Source organism: Crinia signifera, chromosome 8 (assembly GCF_055691185.1).
Source record: "Crinia signifera chromosome 8, ASM5569118v1, whole genome shotgun sequence".
NCBI classification, from domain to species: domain Eukaryota; kingdom Metazoa; phylum Chordata; class Amphibia; order Anura; family Myobatrachidae; genus Crinia; species Crinia signifera.
In genome coordinates, this window is record NC_139224.1 from 46,085,918 (window position 1) to 46,107,876 (window position 21,959).

Sequence of the window (21,959 nt, forward strand, 5' to 3'; positions counted from 1 at the left end):
CCGTGCATGTTTTGCAGGTCTCCTCACAAAACCAAGTGAAATAATTAGCTCCACCTGTGAATCCTTTAAAATGTCAGTCAGTAATGAATGCAGCTGTCAGGTGACCTGTGCAGGGTCCTGAGGACCGAGTTTGAGAACCACTGCTCTATTGCGGCCTAGAAAATGATAGACAGAATATGATTGGTTGCTATGGGCCACACCACTGTTTTTTTTTTTTCTCCCGTATTTAGAAGCTTTATTACACAACGTTTACACAAAAATCCTGGATCCGACCCGGTATTTTCATCACGGCAATCCGTATCCGGGATTTTCCCCATTTACACTGTGGTTCTGACCCGAAATATTCCTGAACCGGACCATTTACACTGCACATGGGTGGAGGGGATGGCACTTGGAGATTACATCATATCCAAGGTAAGCTGCTAGGCTGCCCCCAGACTCCGTGCACCCTCCCAGCCCCCGTCCTCAAGGTGAATTGATGCCGCACACAGGCATCCATTCACCTCCTTCCCGGCTCTGCTGCTGTTTACAGTATAGCAGAGGAGTCTTTGAGCCCCCTCCCCCCCCCCCCCCCCCCCACCCAACCTCTGTACTGACCGCAGGATGCTGCAGTTGGGAGGTTGGTCTCCCCCATTGGTGTAAAAGTGAGTCGGGTCAGATGACACGGCATACCCGTTTACATTGCCCCACCACCTCCCCGTGTTCCACCCTGGAAATTGGATAAGTTTTTTTTCAGCTACCCCTTTTACACCAACGCTAACCCAGGTCCACAAGGCAAAAACGTGGGTTTTTGCCTCAGTGTAAACGGGGTATAGATATACTCCCAAAACTTAATCTATCCATTATACATAATGCCCACAGCAGTAGAATCCCTTTATGCACATAATTCCCATAGTAGTAGTAGTAGTAGTGCCTCTTATCGCTTGGCGTGCATGATGTCCCCAGTAGCAGCGTCGCTTGGCGTGCATGATGTACCCAGTAGCAGCGCCGCTTGTATGCATGATGTCCCCAGTAGCAGGGCCGTCCCGTATAGCTCCGCTCGCTGCCTGTTGATTTCAAAGGGACTAGGGTGGAAGGATTTTGTAGCTTCCAGTGTTGCTGCCTGTCCTACCCTTTTAACAAGTAGCAGCAGCTGAGCACTGGTCAGAAGAGAGCGCCTCTCCAGCCTGGTGCCTCGGTGGTTTGCACCCTTCTCTGATTGGGTCATGGGCTGGCAGAGGGAGGAGTATTTTAGTGTGTACTTACAGACTGAGCTCAGAATGGCACTCCAAAGCCTTTCTGCTCACTGCTCCATCCTGTGTCACTGTGTTTTGTGGCTGTGGCTGCCTTGGTGTTCACATTACACAGTTAGAATTGCGCAGAACTGTGACTCAATGATAGAATAAAAAGGCTTGTGACTTCCCAAAACAGATTTTTGTTAGGGGGAAAAAAAATTCAAGGGATTGTTACTATTAAGTTGATTACGGCTTGCTTGCATAAATTGATTGTATTGACACCATAAGTATTCCACCCACGCATCCATCCATCTTAACCAGGATAATGTTGTTAAAGCTGTATGCTTGAAGAAAATCACAAAATCCAGACCTTGTGGCAATAGGTGTCCTTTGCAATAATAAGACTTCCGGGTTTATGACCCGGTGTCCTATCTGCAGATGTGCCTAGTGATGTGGGGTGCTGGGAGTGATCCAATTTGTGGTGTCTATATGCAATGGAATTTTAAATTGTGTAATTGATGTAATCTTGCAGTATGTTTCTGAAGTGTCAAAAAGCACTAACTCCCCCCCCCAAAAAAGCACTAACCCTGAAAAATTGTCCTACCACAGCCAAAAGGCCCAGGGTAAGGACAGTGTCTCTTCCCCCCCCCCCCCCCCCCCTCCTACCAGTGGGTTTACGGAAACAACACCTCCCACCACTGGCAGAGGTGAGGTACTCAGCCAGACTTTTTGCCACTCCCAGGCATGAGGGGTCCCACACCCTCCGCCCATCAGTGCAGTTACTCAGTCCAGCCTTTCTCTATTCTTCTGCCAGGGGCCAGTCCATACCCGCTGATCAGAACAGATACTACACTTGATCGTAGCCAACAGGCCGAGAAGCGACCCTACACACTAGATGTTCATTTCGAAAGACTGCCAAAATCTCTGCTAGATATATCTTTCACCAAAGTAGCACGTACACACTGAGCAATTTTATTCAAAGAAACGATTTTCAGGAGGCAAAAGACTTTTCTGAAAATCTTTCAAATAAAAGGCTATATACACTATGGGCTGGGTTTGAATTACAAGGGTGGGAGTAGGGGCTATTTTATTCAGAGCATTCCTGTTCTTGGTGCCTGATTCAGAACTGGTTGCTGGGCTGCGTATATTCGGAGCCCAGCTATCAGGTAAACTCCAACCCATGCCGCCCTGACCGGGCAAAATCCCACCCATGTGCATGGCAAACATTTAATTTTCAGCTGTGCACCTAGGGAGAAATCCATTCACTTGCGAAAGCAATGTATAGGTTACGTTATAACAAAATATACATTGGGGGGGGGGCAGTGGTGGCAGTAACATATACATTGCTGGCCTGCGAAAAACTTAAGGCATGGCTTTGTGGGACAGGGGACTATGCACACCATAATACACATTATGTCACACACTGTAATGCCCATTACATATAATGCCACATAAGTGCAGCTTACCTACATGCTCATTGCTAGGGTTTTCATGCACGGTGCCAGGGGTAACATGCACAGTTCCAGGGCTAACATGCTATGTGCACTGCCTGCATCACTAAAGGAGACCACTGGGCAGAGTGGTGTGGAAATCCGACTGTCTCAGAGCAGGTCCATTTGTCCGCGACTCGCAGCCAATCGTGCAACGGTGGTGCGCGAGTTGCAAGTAGGCGTGTCATTCGAAATAGCCGCACAGCGGATGGTTGAACCTGCTCTGAGACACCGCTCTGCAGGCTGTCTCCTTTAACGATGCAGGCAGGGTCAGGTGAGCGGATGTTCCGCCTCCAAAATCAACGGACGGAACGCAGTTCTGCCTCGTTCCGGCTCAATTTAACCCATGGTTGGCAGTAATGCCAGTAATATGTACATTGCTGGCATGTGCCAGCTATGTATATATTACCGGCTAATAAATAAATCATTGGTGGGCAGTGGTGCCAGTAAAATATAATGTTTATATTACTGGTTAATAAGCAATCATTGGTGCCCAGTGGTGCCTGTAATATATACATTGCTGGCCTGTGCCAGCAATGTATATATTACTGGCTTTTTACATTGGTGGCCAGGGCTTCGTGCAGGTTGTGTGGCCAGGCGGAGGGAGCAGCCAGCCAGACGGAGCGGGGCAGCCCTGGCCAGGCGGAGGGAGTAAGCCAGCCTGACGGAGCGGGGCAAGCAGGGCAGGGGGCGGGGCGAGCAGGCTGTGTGGCCGGACGGAGGGAGCAGAAGCCTCCGTGTGGACTTGGAGCCAGCCAGCCAGCCTGATGGAGCTGGGCAGCGCTGGTGAGCGGGGTGAGTATGATCTGGAGCAGGGTAGAAGGAAAGAGGGAGGGAACCGTGCGGTCAGCCAGGCTGAAAGTGAATCATCTTTCAGCCCGTGCTGCGTACACATCTAGCGATGATGGCTGAAAAACAGCTATCATCGCTAGACGTGCTGGTAAAACAAGCAGACGGCTCACCTGGCTGGCGATGGAGCGGGCATCATCGCCAGTTGGTGGTCGGTGGGGCATACACACTAGGTGACTTTCAGTTGAAAGTCGCCTAGTGTGTATGGGCCTTTATTACTTTTCCAGGACAGTGTTGTAGAAAATCTGCCACATTGATGTTTATTAATAAATAGACCATCTGGTATCACTTGCACATGGATATGCAGGAACAATTACTTACAATGTTATTATGAGAATGTGTTTGTTCCTTCTTAAGTTATTGGCTTTTGTGATCTGAGCACATAACAGTGATATCTCTCCCCTATCCCCACTGACGTACATTCCCTGTGACCAAGAGGCAAAGTCAAATTAGAACCAAAATGCTGAAACTGCAACCTGGGTCTAACAAGAAAATTACATGCTGGGGGCCGGTAAAAAATGGACTTCTGTTTGTACAATGTCCCTGGCGGCTGGCCTGTGTTTACATCCCTTATATAGATTTAACTTAAATGTTGCAGAGCTGTTCTTTTTGTGATGGCAATTTAAACAATGTCATTTTTATACAATGTAGCGAAAAGTGCAGGATAGCACAGTAGTTTAGTGCTGAGCTACACTGTGGGGGATCGTTTTATCAACCACGCTTAGGTGGGCAGTCATTAGGTCGACACCGTTGGGTCGACATGCAGTTAGGTCGACATGGTTGAAGGTCGACAGGTTGCGAGGTCGACATGGGTTTTTTCACGGTTTTTTTTACACAAATGTCGACATGGACACAGTTGGAAGTCAACCGCAGCCCCTCGCATGGCTCACTTTTCCCGCGATGCTTCAGGCACTAGTTTATTCTCCCACCACGCCCTAGTGGATGGTAGGGCATGAAATACCACCTGTCTGCACATGTCGGCTCAAAAAACAGTGAAAAAACCCATGTCGACCCAACGCTATGTTGACCTAAACCCATGTTGACCTTCAACTATATCTACCTAGAACCCTGTCGACCTAGTTGCATGTCGACCCAACGGTGTCGACCTATGTGTGGTCGATAATAAGATCGTATACCCACTGTGGGGTTTTCCTTTCGGTGCTGTCTCTACAATAGGGATGGGGAACCTTTGGCCCTCCAGCTGTTGTGGAACTACGCATCCCAGCATGCCCTGCAACAGTTTTAGCATGGCCAAATAGCAAAACTGTAGCAGGGCATGCTGGGATGTGTAGTTCAACAGCTGGAGGGCAGAAGGTTCTCTATCCCTGCTCTACAGCATGGGATTCAACACAGGTGTGCTCTACAGCATGGGATTCAACACAGGTGTGCTCTACAGCATGGGATTCAACACAGGTGTGCTCTACAGCATGGGATTCAACACAGGTGTGCTCAACAGCATGGGATTCAACACAGGTGTGCTCTACAGCATGGGATTCAACACAGGTGTGCTCTACAGCATGGGATTCAACACAGGTGTGCTCTACAGCATGGGATTCAACACATGTGTGCTCTACAGCATGGGATTCAACACAGGTGTGCTCTAAAGCATGGGATTTAACACAGGTGCTCTGATTGAAAGTCTGAGCCCTTACCTGTGTATGCATGGGGAAATTTACCATGCTGCAGGTTTAAAATCCTCTCGACAATTTACTAATCTCCACAAAGGCGTAAATTTACACAATAGAACAAACTCTGCTGTGCCCCCTCCGCCCCTCGTTTCCATTACAAATAAAAAAGCATCCGTTACTAAACTGTGGGTTTTGCACTTTCAGCCTAGGCTGCTGTGTGTAGCGTGGCCAGCATCCCCAAAGTAGGGATGGCCATCGATGGCAATGGTGCAAATCGATAGTGTCATACTAAGCAAGGGATGACCATGGTTGTTTTACCGATCAATGGTTATCCATTTTCTTTGACTAATTGGCCTGTGGGACAATCAAAATATGGGTGCAGGGCTTCATGGGTGTCAGTGGGAGCTATGCTCCATGTCCCGGCCCCTTGGGGAAAAAAAAAACCCAAAAACTATTTGTTTATGCTTGACATTGATTGTGGGAAACCATCTGGTTGGCCCCCATCGATGGCAAAACTATTCTGATTTTGAATCATCGATGGTTGATGGCAATCCCTACCCTGGAGATGCTGGCTGGCCCTGGAGACTGGGCTGTGTGCAGCAAGCAGCATCACAAGGCTACCTTAGTGCTTGTGCACTGCGGCCGCATCGCATGTGCGGTCTATTGATAATCATTCAGGTGACACAACATCAAATCAGGCCCTCTGTTCACACAACCAGTTGCTTTACATTTATAATGTACTTCTTCCACGTGATCTTTTTACTGTTGTCTAAAAGTTTTGGCAGCAAGTACAGATGTCGACACGCTCATTGTTGCCGACTTGCCATCGCCCATGCCTGTATGTCGTGGCAAATTTGCCCCCTCAGCACAGAATTACCATGCTGCGTTTCTATGAGTCGCAGCAACAAATTAGGTCCATGATGACAGGATTGCGCCTATTGCCGCAGGAGTCGCACATGGCGATTGGCGCAGCAACAATGGCTATGGCTACATCTGTTGTATTCATTCTAGCACCTGCTATCTTTGAAAACCCATGCAGTTCCTGTTCCCTGCCTGGGGTGTCACCATCTGCTGTAGTGCTTTTAGCAAAGTGTGGTCTGTATATCAGCACTGATATGCAAACCAGACCTGTGCTAGAAACACCACAGCAGACAGCGACCCCCCAGGCAGGGAAGATGAACTGCATGGGTTTTCAAAGATAGCGGGTGCTAGAATGAACACTACATCTGTATGTAGGGGGATGAACACTACATCTGTATGTAGGGGGAGGAAGCTTTTTTTTTTTTTTTTTTTTTTTTTTTTTTTTACCTTTTGTGGTCCTACATCAGCTAAATCTAATGTATAGCATAGAGCAGTGGCTCCCAAACTTTTTCAAATCACGGCACCCTAGAGTATCAGAAAGTTGTTCATGGCACCCCAAAGCCAAAATGTTCATATTGAGAACTTTTGGAAAAAAAAATACAAAACTAAATAAATTGTGTTTTTTTAGGTCATCCTTAGGTACAGTTATGTGGTAAGGGACAGGATTTGCTTCTGTTTGTCTACATACTGTATGTTATGATTGGAATGATTGTTATGATTGGAAGCCACTAGTGCTGGTTTAGCTTATTGTATTAATCATATATCATTTGAATTTGTCCCAACCCAGGGCACCCCTGCAAGTGCTCCGCGGTACCCCAGGGTGCCATGGCACACAGTTTGGGAACCACTGGCATAGAGTATTTTTAAAGTGCACATGGATTTTTTATTTGTCTAAACAGAAAATTGTCCTTGTTTTTATGAGGAAAAAAATAACAAAAAAATAACAAAGAACAAACGAGGAGGAGAAGGATCTAGGTGTCACTATTTCAGGTGACTTAAAGGCAGGCAGGCAAACAAACAAAGCAATGAAGAAGGCAAGTCAGATGCTTAGTTGCTTAGGGCGAGGTATCAGCAGTAGAAAGAAAGAAGTAATATTACCACTGTATAGGTCATTGGTATGACCTCATCTAGAGTACTGTGTACAGTTCTGGAGGCCATATCTCCAGAAGGATATAAATACATTAGAGACTGTACAAAGAAGGGCAACTAAAATGGTGCATGGCCTACATCACAAAACGTACCAGGAAAGAATAAAAGATCTTAGTATGTATACTTTAGAGCAGAGAAGGGAAAGGGGGGACATGATGGAAACTTTCAAATATATCACGGGCTTTAACAAGGTACAGGTGGGAGACATTCTTCACAGGAAGAGGAGCAGCAGAACACGAGGACATGCACTGAAACTAGAGGGAGGAAGATTCAGGGGAAATGTGAGGAAGAATTACTTCACAGAAAGAGTAGTAGATAAGTGGAATAGCCTCCCATCGGAGGTGGTAGAGGCAAATACAGTAGTACAATTTAAACATGCTTGGGATAGGCATATCGATATCCTTACAAAAAAATAAATAAGGATCAAATATGGTTTGAGGTAACATTAAAAAGGGGCAGATTAGATGGGCCAAGTGGTTCTTATCTGCCGTCACATTCTATGTTTCTAAGGTGTTTTGCAAGGTGGGGCATATATAATTAATTTGTAGTGTCTGTTCCGTCTCCTGAACAAACGCAGTGAGTGCCAGGGCACATGCTACCCCTCCATTAGCTCCCACTGTTAGAATGGGCAGACCTAGCAGAAGAGAAACAAGAGTGGAGACAGTGGTAATCAACCAGCCAATCCGCTCCTACCTTTTCATTTTTAAACCCAGCCTGTGACATGGCAGTTAGGAGCTGATTGGCTGGCTGTATATCACTCTCCATTATATCACTTTTTGAAGCTTGATACATCTGGTCCAGAGTAGGGGGTGGAGCAGCATATAGGGCCTTATTGTGGTTCACTCTCAGAGGCAAATTCCTTCTCAAATGGACAAAACCATGTGCACTGCAGGTGGGGCAGATGTAACATCTGCAGATAGAATTAGATTTGGGATGGAGGTTTTCTTCAATCTGCACATGTTACATCTGCCCCACCTGCAGTGCACATGGTTTTGCCCATTTAAGAAGGAATTTGCCTCTAAGAGTGAACCAGGATAAGGCCCTTAGAGGCGTCAGAGCCAGACAGAGGGTGCAGGGCAGACCGAGACAAACTGGTAGTCGCTAGTAGTAGTAATATTATCAACATGGTATGAATGTGAATATCGATTTTGGAGTAAGGTTAGGCATGCTTACTGATGGAGTGGACAGCCGATCTCGACATACACAATTCTGCCTGTGTCAGCATTGTGAATGTCTACATTTTGAATGTTGACATTCAAACTTTGACATATTCTACCAAGACCCTTTAACCCCTTACCGACGCAGCCTGTTTTTGCCTTCCTGACAGAGCCCTTTTTTTCAAATCTGACATGTATCACTTAAGTGGGGATAACTTTTTTTTGCTTTTACTTATCCCAGTGATTTTGAGATTGTTTTCTCGTGACACATTGTACTTCAAGTTAGTGGTAAATTTTGGTCGATACAGTCTGTTTTTTTGTGAAAAATACCAAAATGTCGTAAAAAAATTGAAAATTTTGCAATTTGCAAAATGTTAAATTTTCTGCTTGTGAGACAAATAATCATACCACTCAAAATAGTTAATAACTAACATAGACCATATGTATACTTTATGTTTCCATCATTATTTCAACCTCCTTTTAATTTTTTTGGACACTAGGAGGCTTAAAATATGAATAGCAAATTCTCAAATTTTCAAGAAAATTTCAAACACTGATTTTTTTAGGGACCAGTTCAGTTCTGATGTGACTTTGAGGGACTTGTATGTGAGACACCCCCATAAATGATGCCATTTCAAAAACTGCACCCCTCACAGTATTCAAAACAGCATTTTGGAACTTTGTTAACCCTTTAGGTGTTTCACAGGAATTAAAACAAAGTGTAGGTGAAATTTCAAAATTTCATTTTTTTTGCAGATTTTCAATTTTAATACATTTTTCTAAGGAACACAGTAGATTTTACTAGAGAAATGTGACTAAAAATTGATTCCCCCAATTCTTTTGTTTTCATAAATATCCTATATGTGGCCCTAGTGTGCACGTTGACCAAACCACAGGCTTCATAATAGAAGGAGCACCTACTTGATTTTGGAGCCTCCTTTTTATGAGATTATTTTTTAGGCACCATGTAGGTTTCTAGGCACCATAAGATGCTAAAAGTTAGGAACCCTCCCACAAGTGACCCCATTTTGCAAACTACACCCCTACACCTATGTGACCAAAAAATACCATTTGGGTGCATGGCAGGACTCAGAAGGGAAGGAGTGATATTTGGATTTTGCAGCACACATTCTGGTGGAATGAATGGTGGGTGCTATGTCGCATTAGCAAGACCCCCGAAGCACCAATACAGTGGAACCCCCCCACAAGTGACCCCATTTTGCAAACTACACCCCTCAGGGAATTCATCTAGGGGTATAGTGTACATTTCAAACCCCCAGGGGTTTCACCAATTTTGGTACAACTGGGCTGTGAAAATGAAAAATTACATTTTTTTTACACAAAAATGCAGTTCTGGCTCAAATTTTTTCATTTTCACAAGGAATGAAGGAGACAAAGCACCCCAAAATCTGTGCCCCAATTTCTCCCGAGTACGGCAATGCCTCATATGTGACCAAAAAATACCATTTGGGTGCATGGCAGGACTCAGAAGGGAAGGAGTGATATTTGGATTTTGCAGCACACATTCTGGTGGAATGAATGGTGGGTGCTATGTCGCATTAGCAAGACCCCCGAAGCACGGTGAAATGATGAACCTAATAATCCATAGATGTGTGGTATATTTTAAAGCACTCCTTCATACATAGGCCGGGTTTGTCGGGGCAAGTTTCACAGTGGAAAATAGTTTGCTTTCGTATTCCCTTTTTATAGCAAACTTTGCACCTTTTTTGTGTCCTGCCCTTTTTTCCAGTGGAGGGGATTTCGTTAGGAAAATGCTGCCCTGATACAATACGGGGGCCAGTACTAGAAGTACTGGGGCCCTCTGCCTGCTGGTTCCCAAATATTAGGCCCTTTATGACTTCCTCTTGAAAGTGCATAAATGTCCCCGTCTGGCTGGTAGAACGGAATAGTACGTAAGCGTTATACAGTGCCATCTGGATGATATACACGGCCAGCTTCTTATACCATATTTTTTTTTTTGCGCAGGGCACTGTACGGCTTCAGTACCTGATCTGAAAGATCCACTCCACCCATGTACTTATTGTAATCTAGGATACAAATAGGTTTTGAGGTGTGGGTACTGGTACCTCGTACAGGGACGGAGGTGGTACTGTCTCCGTGAATTGTTGTCAGTATAAGGACATCCCTCTTGTCCTTATATTTGACCAACAACATATTTTCGGTGCATATTCCCCTGCTTTCACCCTTTCTCAGTAATTGGGCAACGTGCGTTTTTGGGAGGCCTCTTTGGTTCTTGCGCACAGTACCGCAAGCTGCTGTACCTCTTGAACCAAGGGTCTTAAACAGGGGGATGCTGGTGTAAAAGTTATCCACATAGAGGTGATAACCCTTATCCAGGAAGGGGTGCACTAAATCCCAGACAATCTTTCCACTAACACCTACGAGGGAGGGGGGGCATTCTGGCGGTTCAATTCTTGTGTCCTTCCCTTCATATACCCTAAACCTGTTGGTGTACCCTGAGGTACTTTCGCACAGCTTATACATTTTTATGCCATACCTTGCCCTCTTATTGGGAAGGTACTGGCTGAATTTAACCCTTCCTTTAAAATGTATAAGTGACTCGTCTACACAAATGAATTTTTGGGGGATGTACATCTCAGCAAATTTGGCGCTGAAATGATCAATGACCGGCCTGACTTTGAATAGCCGGTCAAAGGTGGGATCATCTCTGGGTGGGCACTGTGCATTATCGTTGTAATGCAAAAATTTAAGGATCGTCTCAAAACGAGTCCGGGTCATGGCCATACGATGAAGTGGGGTGCTGTACAGAACATCTGTACTCCAATATTGCCTAATTTCTGGCTTTTTAACTATGCCCATATGTAACACCAGACCCCAAAACGTCATCATCTCTACTGCATCTACAGGGGTCCACCTAGCAAATGATGACGTGGGGTTTTGGGCAATAAACTGCTGGGCATATAAATTACTTTGGTCCACCATTAAATTTATAAAATCATCAGAGAAAAAGACTTTGAAAAAGTCAATTTCTTTGAGGCCTGTACTATCAAATTGGATTCCTGGGTTGGCCAAAAACTCAGGAACCTGGGGCTCAAAATTGTCTGGTGGTGGGGTCCATACGAGATCAATCATTGGGGGGGGGTCTCAGCTGCTCTACGGGGGCGTCTTTGAGGGGGTCCCTCATCAGTAGAGGAGGAAGAGGAGCTTAAGACAAATGCCAATTTATCGCTTACTTCACTGGCTGTGTCAGTGTCAGAGGCAAGAAGGGCATATGCCTCCTCCGCTGAAAACAGTCTTTGCGATGATTGGGACATTTTTATTATTTTTAAGTGTAGTGTTTCAACACGTGTATAGTGTAGGGGGGGGGGTACAAACTTTATTTCAACACGGGGGGTATGTAGTGTGTATGTAGTGCTTTAACACGTGTAAGAAAAAAAAAAAAGCTCCTGCGCCAAAAATTGAGCACAGATGTTGGTCAGTAACGTCCGTCACTGATCAGCGCTCAGCGGCCACAGGACACCCACAAAAGCACCGTGGGTGTAAAAACAATTTAAAAAAAAAAAACCCACAGCACTCTCCAAAAAAAAAAAATTAAAAATAACTGCTGATGAGTCAAAGGCAACAGAAATTTGATAAAAAAAAAAAAAAAAATTTGATCAACCCTGTGCCAAAAATGCTGATCAGTGATGTACGTCACTGATCAGCGCTCAGCGGCCACAGGACACCCACAAAAGCACCGTGGTTGTAAAAACAATAAAAAAAAAAAAAAAACCCACAGCACTCTCCAAAAAAAAACAAACTGGTGATCAGTGATGCAACACTGATTAGCAGTGAGGGGCAGCAGGCACACAACTGTGGGTGCAACCTGACAGGGTATATATAAAAAAAAAAATAACCCTGCACCCCAAAAAAGGTGCTGATCAGTTAGTTTATACTGATCAGCACAAAAGGGGGGAAGCAGATACAAAATTATAGCACACAATATATATATATATCTCTGACACAATGATGCTGCAGCAGCAGCACAAGCAGACAGGAAGCAAGAGCAACCAGGAAGCACCAATAGCTGGCAGCACGGATGCCACCAACGCTGATCAGGTCAGTATAGGGCACAGATGGGCAATGAGACCGCTCTGCACGCTGTTCCTGACCGGAATGGCGGCTGCAGGGCTGTCTCCGTTACCTCATTTGAGGTGTATTGGCGGTGATTGGTCCGTCGGTCCGACGGACCAATCACAGCCTTTGGGGGCAGGTGGGGTGAGGTGGGGTGACCACCAGTGACACCCTTACACCCCGTGGTGATTGGTGCTGTACTTAACAGCACCAATCACCACCGATCCCTGTGTCACCGGCGAACGTTATTCGCCGGTACACAGAAAACGCTGTAATTGGCTGTTCACATTGAACAGCCAATCACAGCGATCGCCGATGGGTGGGGGCATCGCTGCCCCCCCTGGGCAATGAGGGAAGATGTCTGCTGTCAGGGACAGCAGACATCGTCCCTCTGTCACCGCGTCTATAGACGCGGTGACAGTTAAATGGCATGACGTACATTTATGCCATGTGTCGGGAAGTACATCCCGACCATGACGTAAATGTACGTCAAATGTCGGGAAGGGGTTAAATAAAGTGGTGGGGTTTGTCGTTTCGTAAGAAAACGACAATCAAAGTGGTTGGCAAAAACCATTATGCTAAATAGTAACCATTATCTTTGGTATCGGTAAATGTCCTATATTCTGAGAGTTCTTTAAATAAAAATATAATGAAACAAAGTTGCAGCTTTATTTACAGTCATTTATGTAGCACCCGCATATTCCATTGCCCTTCCAATTGGGTTAATTATTTTTTTTTTTTTGCCTCCCTCTAAATAAGAAGCAGATGTCACACACCTTGGGGATGAGAAATCCTCTAACACATTGTCAGGTTTGAAGCAAACTGTGGAACTTGCAGGTTTTCAAAACATAATGTGCCAGTGCCTCAAACCCTGTGACTATGACTGAGAATAGCAGTAGTTTAAATATAGGACTTGTGTGAATCGGCAGATTTAGGGGTGTGGGTGTCCCTAGGCACAACAATAATGCCCCCACGCCTAATTTTATTATAATTATGGATTACTTATAAGCCCTCATATGATTATAGACAATTTAATGGATTAATAAAGCCACTAACTGGCATTTTTTATTATGTATACTTATTTACTATGTAGGACAGTTTACAAGGGCAGTCTCTGCATGTTCTATCCATTGACACTCTATTCAAGTTGGAACATGGTACAGTACAGTGGACATTTTCCAGTTACTGGTACATTTCAGGCTAATGGTACCATCACAAGCACCCAAGTGCCATCCCTAAACATGTGCCGGCCCCAAGCATGTGCCTAATGGGAAGTTTGGCACTGGTGTGATGGTAATAATGTATAGGCCTTAGAAAGTGGCTTTTGGGACAATTGTGGGCTATTCTGACATTGGGCCTTATTCAGATGGCATCACAGATTACCTTGTTAGCAAATGGACAAAGCCATGTTACACTGCAGGTGGGGCCGATGTAACATGTGCAGAGAGAGTAAAGGCCCCCATACACTATGCGATTTGGGCACGATTTCACCCGATTCAAATGAAATCGACCCAAATCGCACATGTAGACATCCCGTCCGACCCAATGCGTAGTCCCGTGTGCATCGGAGCGGAGTCAGGAGGTCGGATGGGCTCATATAAGATTTGATAAATCTTATGTGCAGCCTGGAGCCAGGCTGGGGATGTCGGCTAACAGAGAGCGGGGTGGAGGGTGGGGTGGGGTGCAGCAGGGAATCTCAGATCTCAGCCAATCAGAGGCTGCCCATTCATTTGTATAAGATTTTTTCTCCTTTCAAGTGCTCCCGCTGCTGCCCGGAAGCATCTTCTCTTGCCCAGTTCCCTGTGCCGCCCCCGGCAGCAGCTTCCTCCCCTTTATCACATACAAAACACGTGAAGTGCCTAATCACATGTGATCCCTCCAGGGAGCTGCCGGGACAATCAGGTCCGACTTGTCCTTAAACAAGTTGGACTAATGTATGGGGTCCTTTAGATTTGGGTGGGTGTGGTCAAACTGAAATCTACATTTCAGTGTAAAAATAAAGCAGCCAGTATTTACCTTGCACAGAAACAAAATAACTCACCCAAATTGTAAGACCCCCATATACAGTACTAGACAGACTTATCCTAAGGACAAGTCGGACCTGATCCCTGGAGGGATCACGATTTGGCACTTCATGTGCCATTTTTTACATGTGATTAAATGGTATTCAATTTATCGCATGTGAACTCCTGGGGAGCTGCAGGCAGAAGGAATACAAAAAAAAAATGAATGGGCAACTACTGATGAAAAATCGTTGGCCGCCCATTCATTTGTATGTTTTTTTTTTTGTTTGTTTTTTCGCCTCCCATTCTGCTCTCGACGTCCTTCCTCATCGGATGCCATACATTGTGGGTGCTAAAAAGCACCCACACTGTGCCGCTGATGGCTGCACATAAAATCTATATTTTCTAATGTCCGGATCCGATGCTGACGTGACCGCATCGAATGTCAGATTTCACCCGATCCGCTGGAATCGGGTGAAATCGGGCTCAAATCTCATAGTTTACTTGGGCCCTAACTCTCTTTGCACATGTTACATTTGCCCCACCCGCAGTGCACCCATTTGCGAACATATTGCCCTGTGATTAGGTCTGAATTAGGCCAATTGTTAAAAAAAAAAAAATTGTACACCGAGTTATTGTGCATACAGTTTTTGGGGGCAGGTGCTCCTGCAATACAAGGTGGAAGCCTTGCCTCATAGTACTGTATGTTCTCCCTATTCGCTATCACAAGCAGGGTCCTCCATCCTTGTTATCTTGCTACCCTATCTCTAACTGCAGGCTTGGCCCTTGTCCACTAGTCAGATTTGCCCTGTTTTCTTCAGATTCAGATGGCTCTGACAGACTGATCTGAACAAAAAAGGCCAAATCTGAGCTCAGATACATCTGACAAAAAAATCTTAGGTGCCCACACACTAGAAAGATCTGCGATCAGAAGATGTGCGCATAAATAGCCTTGAAATCTTTTGTCCGTCCTAATATCCGATGTGCGTTCCTATGGATCTTTTGCTAAATCTTCTGATCTTTCATGCAGCATGTAAAATCAGAAGATTTTAAAAAAGATCCGCAGGAGCGCACATCCGGCCGATTTTGGTATCTTTCGTAAATATATGCGCTTGCATAAAATCTTTTGTCCAGGAAGGACAAAAGATTTCAAGGCTAATTTACGCGCAAATCTTAAGGTCGCAGATCTTTTTTAGTTTATTTAACCCCTTCATTGGTGTGTTTTTTTAAAAACCCCACTACTCTCTCTCCCGGGGTTGGCAGCGCTGCTTAGCACTAGTATGTCTGCTGCTGCCCGGCCCTGCTCCTGGCAACCCAGCCCTGCCCAGCAATCAGCTCAGTGCTAAGCAGGGGCAATCTCGAGAATTTTCCGTGTTTGCCAGTCTGGGCACTGAAGCATAGGGTTTTTTTTTTGCAATGCAGTTGGAGTAAAAACCCTAAACTAGTTACATTCACTATTTTATGAGCTTGTAGTTTTGTGAATAGCTAAAAACTTTAAGAGCATGCACTAATAACCTATCCTGTCTACAAATATATATAAAGGCAAATACACATTGGGCCACTTTGAGCTGAAAGTCGCTCAAAACACCCAGTTTGAGAGGCTTTCAGCTCAAATCCGCCCAGTGTGTTATGCCCTGGCGATGAGCGCTGCTGTGTGCTCCCGCATCATCGCCGGGAAAGTCACTCCTCTATGCCAGCAGAGGAGCGGCTTTCAGGACGGCTTTGCATGACGCTCCGCTATACAAAGCCGTCCTCCCCCCTCCGTCCGCACCGGGCAGGGGGAAAGTCGTTCAGTGTGTATGTACTGAGCGGCTTTCCCCCAGTGTGTATGGACCTTAAGTGCTTGGTTTACTTATCAAATGTTTTGCAGTTTCCTGTCTTTTTACTGTTTTAACATGGCAGGTAGGAGCTGATTGGCTGGCTATTTATCACTCTCCCATTTTATCACTTTTGAAGCTTAGTGCATCTGGCTCTTTATCGCAGAAATCATCGGCATCTTTATATTGCGTGCAGGAAAGTTGCCTGGATACCTTGAATATCGTTTTTAATTACCTTTGAGGCCTTTGAGAAATGTATTCATACGGGAGTGGCCGGTACAGAGATGTAGATGCTAATGAGATATGTTGTCGACTTTTTTTTTTTTTAATTACTGTTCACTGTCCCTATGTGTAGGATTAACCCAGTATTGCGCATTTTAAGACGGACTATAAGGCCAAGAACACACTTCAACTATCTCGGCACTATAGGTCGTTTAAAGCCAAATTAGAAGGACCTATTGGGGGGGATGGTACAGAGTGTACACCCAATTGCGCACTCCCATGAGGTCGTACACGGAGCCTATTTCAGACCAGTTCGCTAGGCTGTGTATACTCGCAGCCTAGCGAACAGGTCAGCACCATCTGCCGCCTTGACGAACTATTGAGTTCTTGCCAGGACAGTAATTGATTAATACATACCCTCCCAATTCTTTACGTACCAAATGTTCTTCTCCAGAGGCGGGGCTGTAGCATAGTCCAAAATTCAAATAGGGCCGTCACCAACTGCCACCCCAGATACGGCCAGACGTCTCCAACCAGGGCTCTCTAGCAGTTGGCGTGGGGCCCCTTCTTGCATTTTGGACCATGCGGCAACCAGAAGAGCATTTACAGGAGAAGAGCATTTTGTACTTATTGGAATGGGAGGGTATGCACAGAGATTTATTAAATCAAAGAAGACAATTGGAGGTGTTACCCATAGCAGTCATTCAGATTCTAAGGGGCAATGGTTAGCTGTGGTACTTACTGTGGGCCTATTCAGTTACTGCCCATGGTAAGCCCCAATGGTGCACTTAGCACTGAATTCTGGTCACTTCATAGGAGGGTGTGAACAGAGATTCGTGGTAAGTGCACCCATGGGCCTTATGGTGCACAGTAATTGAAAAGCTCTCTGCAGTTATTCCAGAATCTATGCTTTACCGTGCAATATGGCCTTGCTGCGGGATATAATGGAATAGTTCCTTGCTCTTAACCCCCAGAGCTAAAAGCATTAAGTCCTGTGGCTAATTGTGTAATTTTATATAATGAACTATATCAGCAGTTCTTAACCACCTGGCATACTTACTGATTTACACACAAACTCTTCAGTGATGTCTGGTGTTATTGGGTAGGTACTGGAAGCCACTAGCGCTTGCCTCATGTTGTGGATGGAAGGCATCAAGCATTGCATTTTGTATGCAAATCATCCCAAAATTCCCTGCATGCATTTCTGCATCTATTAGCGCTTTATGCATGAACATTTTAGCAAAGGACAGTTCTCCTGATTAGAGCTGTCCTCTGCAATGTGGGCACTTCTAGCTTTGGGAGCCTAGAACTAGTCTGCACGGGCATCATGCAGGGAGGTGGACTAGGAAGGATCTGATTAAAGCCCTCTTAGAGCAGAATGCGAATAGAAATACCACCAATCGGGTTTAAGACCTTCTGAAATTTGATGCAAATGCAAAATGTGGTCAAACGTTTTTAGGAGGTTTGGACATTGGGCCTTATTCTAGTTCATCATTCTTTCTGACAAAATCCTTCTTGGATGGACAAAACCATGTGCACTGCAGGGGGGCAGATGTAAAATGTGCAGAGAGATTTAGCTTTGGGTGAGTTATTTTGTTTCTGTGCAGGGTAAATACTGGCTGCTTTATTTTTACACTGCAATATAGATCTCATCTTGAAGTAAAACCCCGCCCAAATCTAATTCTCTGCAGTGCACATGGTTTTGTCCATCTAAGAAGGATTTTATCAGAGAGTGAACTAGAATAAGGCCCATTGTTCATGTTAATGTGTTCCGCCCTCTGAGCAGAAGTTCATTAGCCTTGAGAGTCTCCAACTTTTACTCACTAACTTGGAGGCACAGCCCCATTTTGGAGCCCCCCTTCCTGTGGCCAGATTGGTTTCTGCTGATGGGATGCAGGGAGAGCGGTCCCTACTGCCCCACTCCGCATCTCTGGAGGATTTTGGAGTTGAAAAAACATATTTTTATACTTAATTTGGCCAATGTGAAACTGCCGTATAACAAGAATAGTTTCTCATTGGCCATCTTGGACTCAAAATGAGGATGACTCTATCCATGGAGTTACAGATATAGCCATGCTCATCTATCCTTTTGGCCGACATCCTGGCTTCATTATAGGGCCATGTGAAATGTCTCGTTATGGTGCACACTAAGGTGTATTATAGTGAAAGCATGTAATTACACTGCTTCACAGCTGGATGGCGATTTGCGCCAATAATGAAAACGACAGTACAGTACCGCGGATGGATAGATGAAGCGTCATCGCCGTTTACTTTCTGCCTTTGCTTCCACTTTTCCTGTGTACAGTATGCAGAGCTTCATTGTAGACCTCAAGCATGCCCAATTGTGATTTTCAAAAGCGACACCTGGTGGATAAACATAAGCATTACACTCCCCGGCAACGACATATACCACACTAGCCAGGCTGCGACACTCCTCGTCTGTCGGACCAACCGCCATAGGCAGGACAGGTGGGCTTGGCGACATCTGTAGTTTTCTGGCTGCTAATTGGGATGTTGGTGTCTGTATTTTGCCTACCTACAAGCATCACGTTCTATGTGTTCCCAAGTTGGAGCGGATTTGGCTGGTTTGCTGAATAAGTTAATTGGTTGGATGGTCTGATGAAATAGAGCACCGTTTTATGGAGCCCATAAGACAATTGGGCAAATTCCTGTTGGTAGCAGATCAGATTCAGCGATCTCTGGTGCTCTTATGCTGCCCATACACTTATGCGATGGGATGCGATGCGTCATAGCAATGCGATGTCCATTGCATCCAATCACATCTTATGGTTCAAAAAGTGCCCTCTTCTAGCACCCGATGTTGCATGCCATCTTGGCATGGCACATCATGTGCTTGAAGAGAGTGAGCAGAGGGCGGTGGAGTAGCATAGCGCTAGTGGGCAGCGGGCTTCAGCGTGGGGGCAGAGTTTGAAATTTATTTAAAAACACTGGGCGGCCCTACGATTGGCTAAGAGAACTCAGCCAATCAGAGGGCTGCCCGGTGTTTTGAACTTTTTTTTAAAAAAAATTCTGCTACCGCTTGCTAGGGCTCCTTCACAGTGCTAAGCAACGCCGCCAGCGGTCACTTCGGCTGCCTCTCTCCAAACCAGCCGCCGCTGAAAGCATTCCCTCTGCCCTCCACCTCCCCATCCACTTGAGCAATGGATATTGGAAGTTGCGCTCGCTGGTGCGTCTCACTATCTGGGCTGCAGGGCTGTCCTGCACTATATAGCTTGAACGCCTATAAAGCTTTGCTTATCTGGTATACTTAAGTGTTTAGCTTCTGTTTTATTCCCTGGGATCAATGAACTTTACCTCCTAATAATAAATATGTATTAGTAAATCATGTTCTCAGTGAATAATTGGTGTACTGTAAAATCGGCTAACTTGTTTTTTTGTTGTAAAGCGTTTTATGCCTAGCTGCTGTAGGAAAATAATATTGTATCCCTTTATGTATACAGTGGATAAATCAGCCCATTGGCAGGCGGACATGGCTCATTCTGCTGGAGGTTTCACTGCATCTCTGGGCATTGCAAATCTTATTGTACACACCGGATGATCACCTAGAATCAGTTTAAGCTGTTGCTGATTTGTTATGTACAGCATGGGTGATTGATTGAACTTGTAATCCAATGGGGTCAATCCTAAAGGATACCAATGGCACCGCTAGTCCCCCCCCCCCCTTTGTGGTCTGAACTTCAAAATAGAGCTGCAAAAGAAAAATCTGTGAGTCAAGAGTTACCATAATTGCGACATAAAGCCAAACTTGCTCGCTCCTTGAGGGAACTTGTGGTTAATAGGATTAATCTCCAATATATGTGATGTGTTTCTTTTAATACAATATTTTCATAGGTGTGCGAAGCACATTTTATTAGGGGGTGTGCCTGGCACCACCTATTGGGCACGTTTAACACCGCCAATCAGGCGTGTACCATCATCTGTTGGCACTCATTATAATATAAAACGTCTCTCAGCCACACCATAATCTCCTGCCTTTTTCAGTTTTAGGGACAGATGTATCAAGCTTCACAAAGTGATAAAATGGAGAGTTATAAACAGCCAGCCAATCAGCTACTACCTGTCATGTTACAGGCTGGGTTTGAAAAATAACAGGTGAGAGCCGATTGGCTCGTTATTTATCACTCTCCACTTTATCACTTAGTGAAGCTTGATACGTCTGCCCCTTAGTACTCTGTGTAACAGTACTGTGCATGCAAATAAAGTAAAAAAAAAAAAAAACCTGGATTATGCAGATATGTAGAGATATGACAATGGTCTACTCTAGAACAATTAATAATGCAAAACGCACATAATTTATTGGGTGCTTCTTTTAATGGAATACAGTTCTAAAAAGCAAAAGTCTTTGGTAAAAGGTATAGCAAGTGGCAGGGAGGTGTTCATAAGGGTGGACACATCATTAGGGGGTGTCTGTGCACCCCTAACATGCAATGTGCGCACGCCTATCAATATATACAGATGGAGCCCCTCTCATTTAGCCTCAGCGTTTGGCAGAATGTCCCTCTGGCGAGTGCCGACTGAGAGGGACTCCAGATGGGCGCACAGTGTCACACACAAAAAAAGGGCAGGGTACATTTTGAGGTTTTAAAAACGGGCAGGGTGCGGCGCCCTGCAAAATTAGCTTAGGGAGAAACACTATGTATATGTATAAATAGCGAGCAGTTACTCTGGGACTCCGTATGGTGCAAAGTGGCTGTCATTTATTCATCAACTGTGTTTCGGCAGAAAAACTTTTGACGAATAAATTACAGCCACTTTGCACCATTTGGAGTGAATAAATAAATAGGGGTTTCCCAGGTTGCCATGCCACCTGTGGTATAATTCTTCCTGCAGTCCACATTGGAAAGTATCTCCTCACCACCTAGTTACCTCGCTGATTAAGAGCAGTGCTGCAGACATGTTTGACCACATCCCTTGAACCCCCATGATTGGTGTTGGTGTTTCTATAACGTTGCAACGGCAACTTGCTTTCTTCACAGCTAATTGGATTGACCCCTAGGTTTGCATATGCTGCTGAATAAATAGTTTCTGGAGATTTGTAAATTTGTTAAATAGGGCAGATGAATGGTTTGCTAGGCCATGCATCACTTCTGTATATCTTACTGTATAAGTCGGGCTCTGTCTTGATTAATGGTTTACGTACATTTAAATACTGTCTGAGAATAGAATAAGTGTATGTTCAAAAATATCTTCCAATTATGTCTATACAAGATCTGTGTAATCTCCACTACACACTCATAAACTGCTTTCATTCACAGTTAAAGGACTTTTTTGTGTGGACTGCATACATAGGGGGGTAGTCGGTCCCCCACCGCTATTTCCGACAGGGGAAATAGCGGCGAGTGCCTATTCAATGCTGTCTTTTCCAACAGCATTGAAGAGGCGTCTTGGTAGGATGGATCTAACTCTAAAAGTAGTCGAGCCCCGTTCTGATGAGAACGGCCGTGGATTGTTGA

General features: G+C 45.0%; 1 protein-coding gene and 1 pseudogene across 8 annotated transcripts in view; one reads left to right on the top strand and one right to left on the bottom strand.

The window, feature by feature from the left end:
• WNK2 (WNK lysine deficient protein kinase 2) overlaps positions 1 to 21,959 on the top strand; it is a 184,573-nt gene that overhangs the window by 16,232 nt on the left and 146,382 nt on the right. The gene's annotated exons all lie outside the window — the stretch shown is intronic.
• LOC146029985 (U2 spliceosomal RNA) lies at positions 1,961 to 2,097 on the bottom strand (annotated as a pseudogene).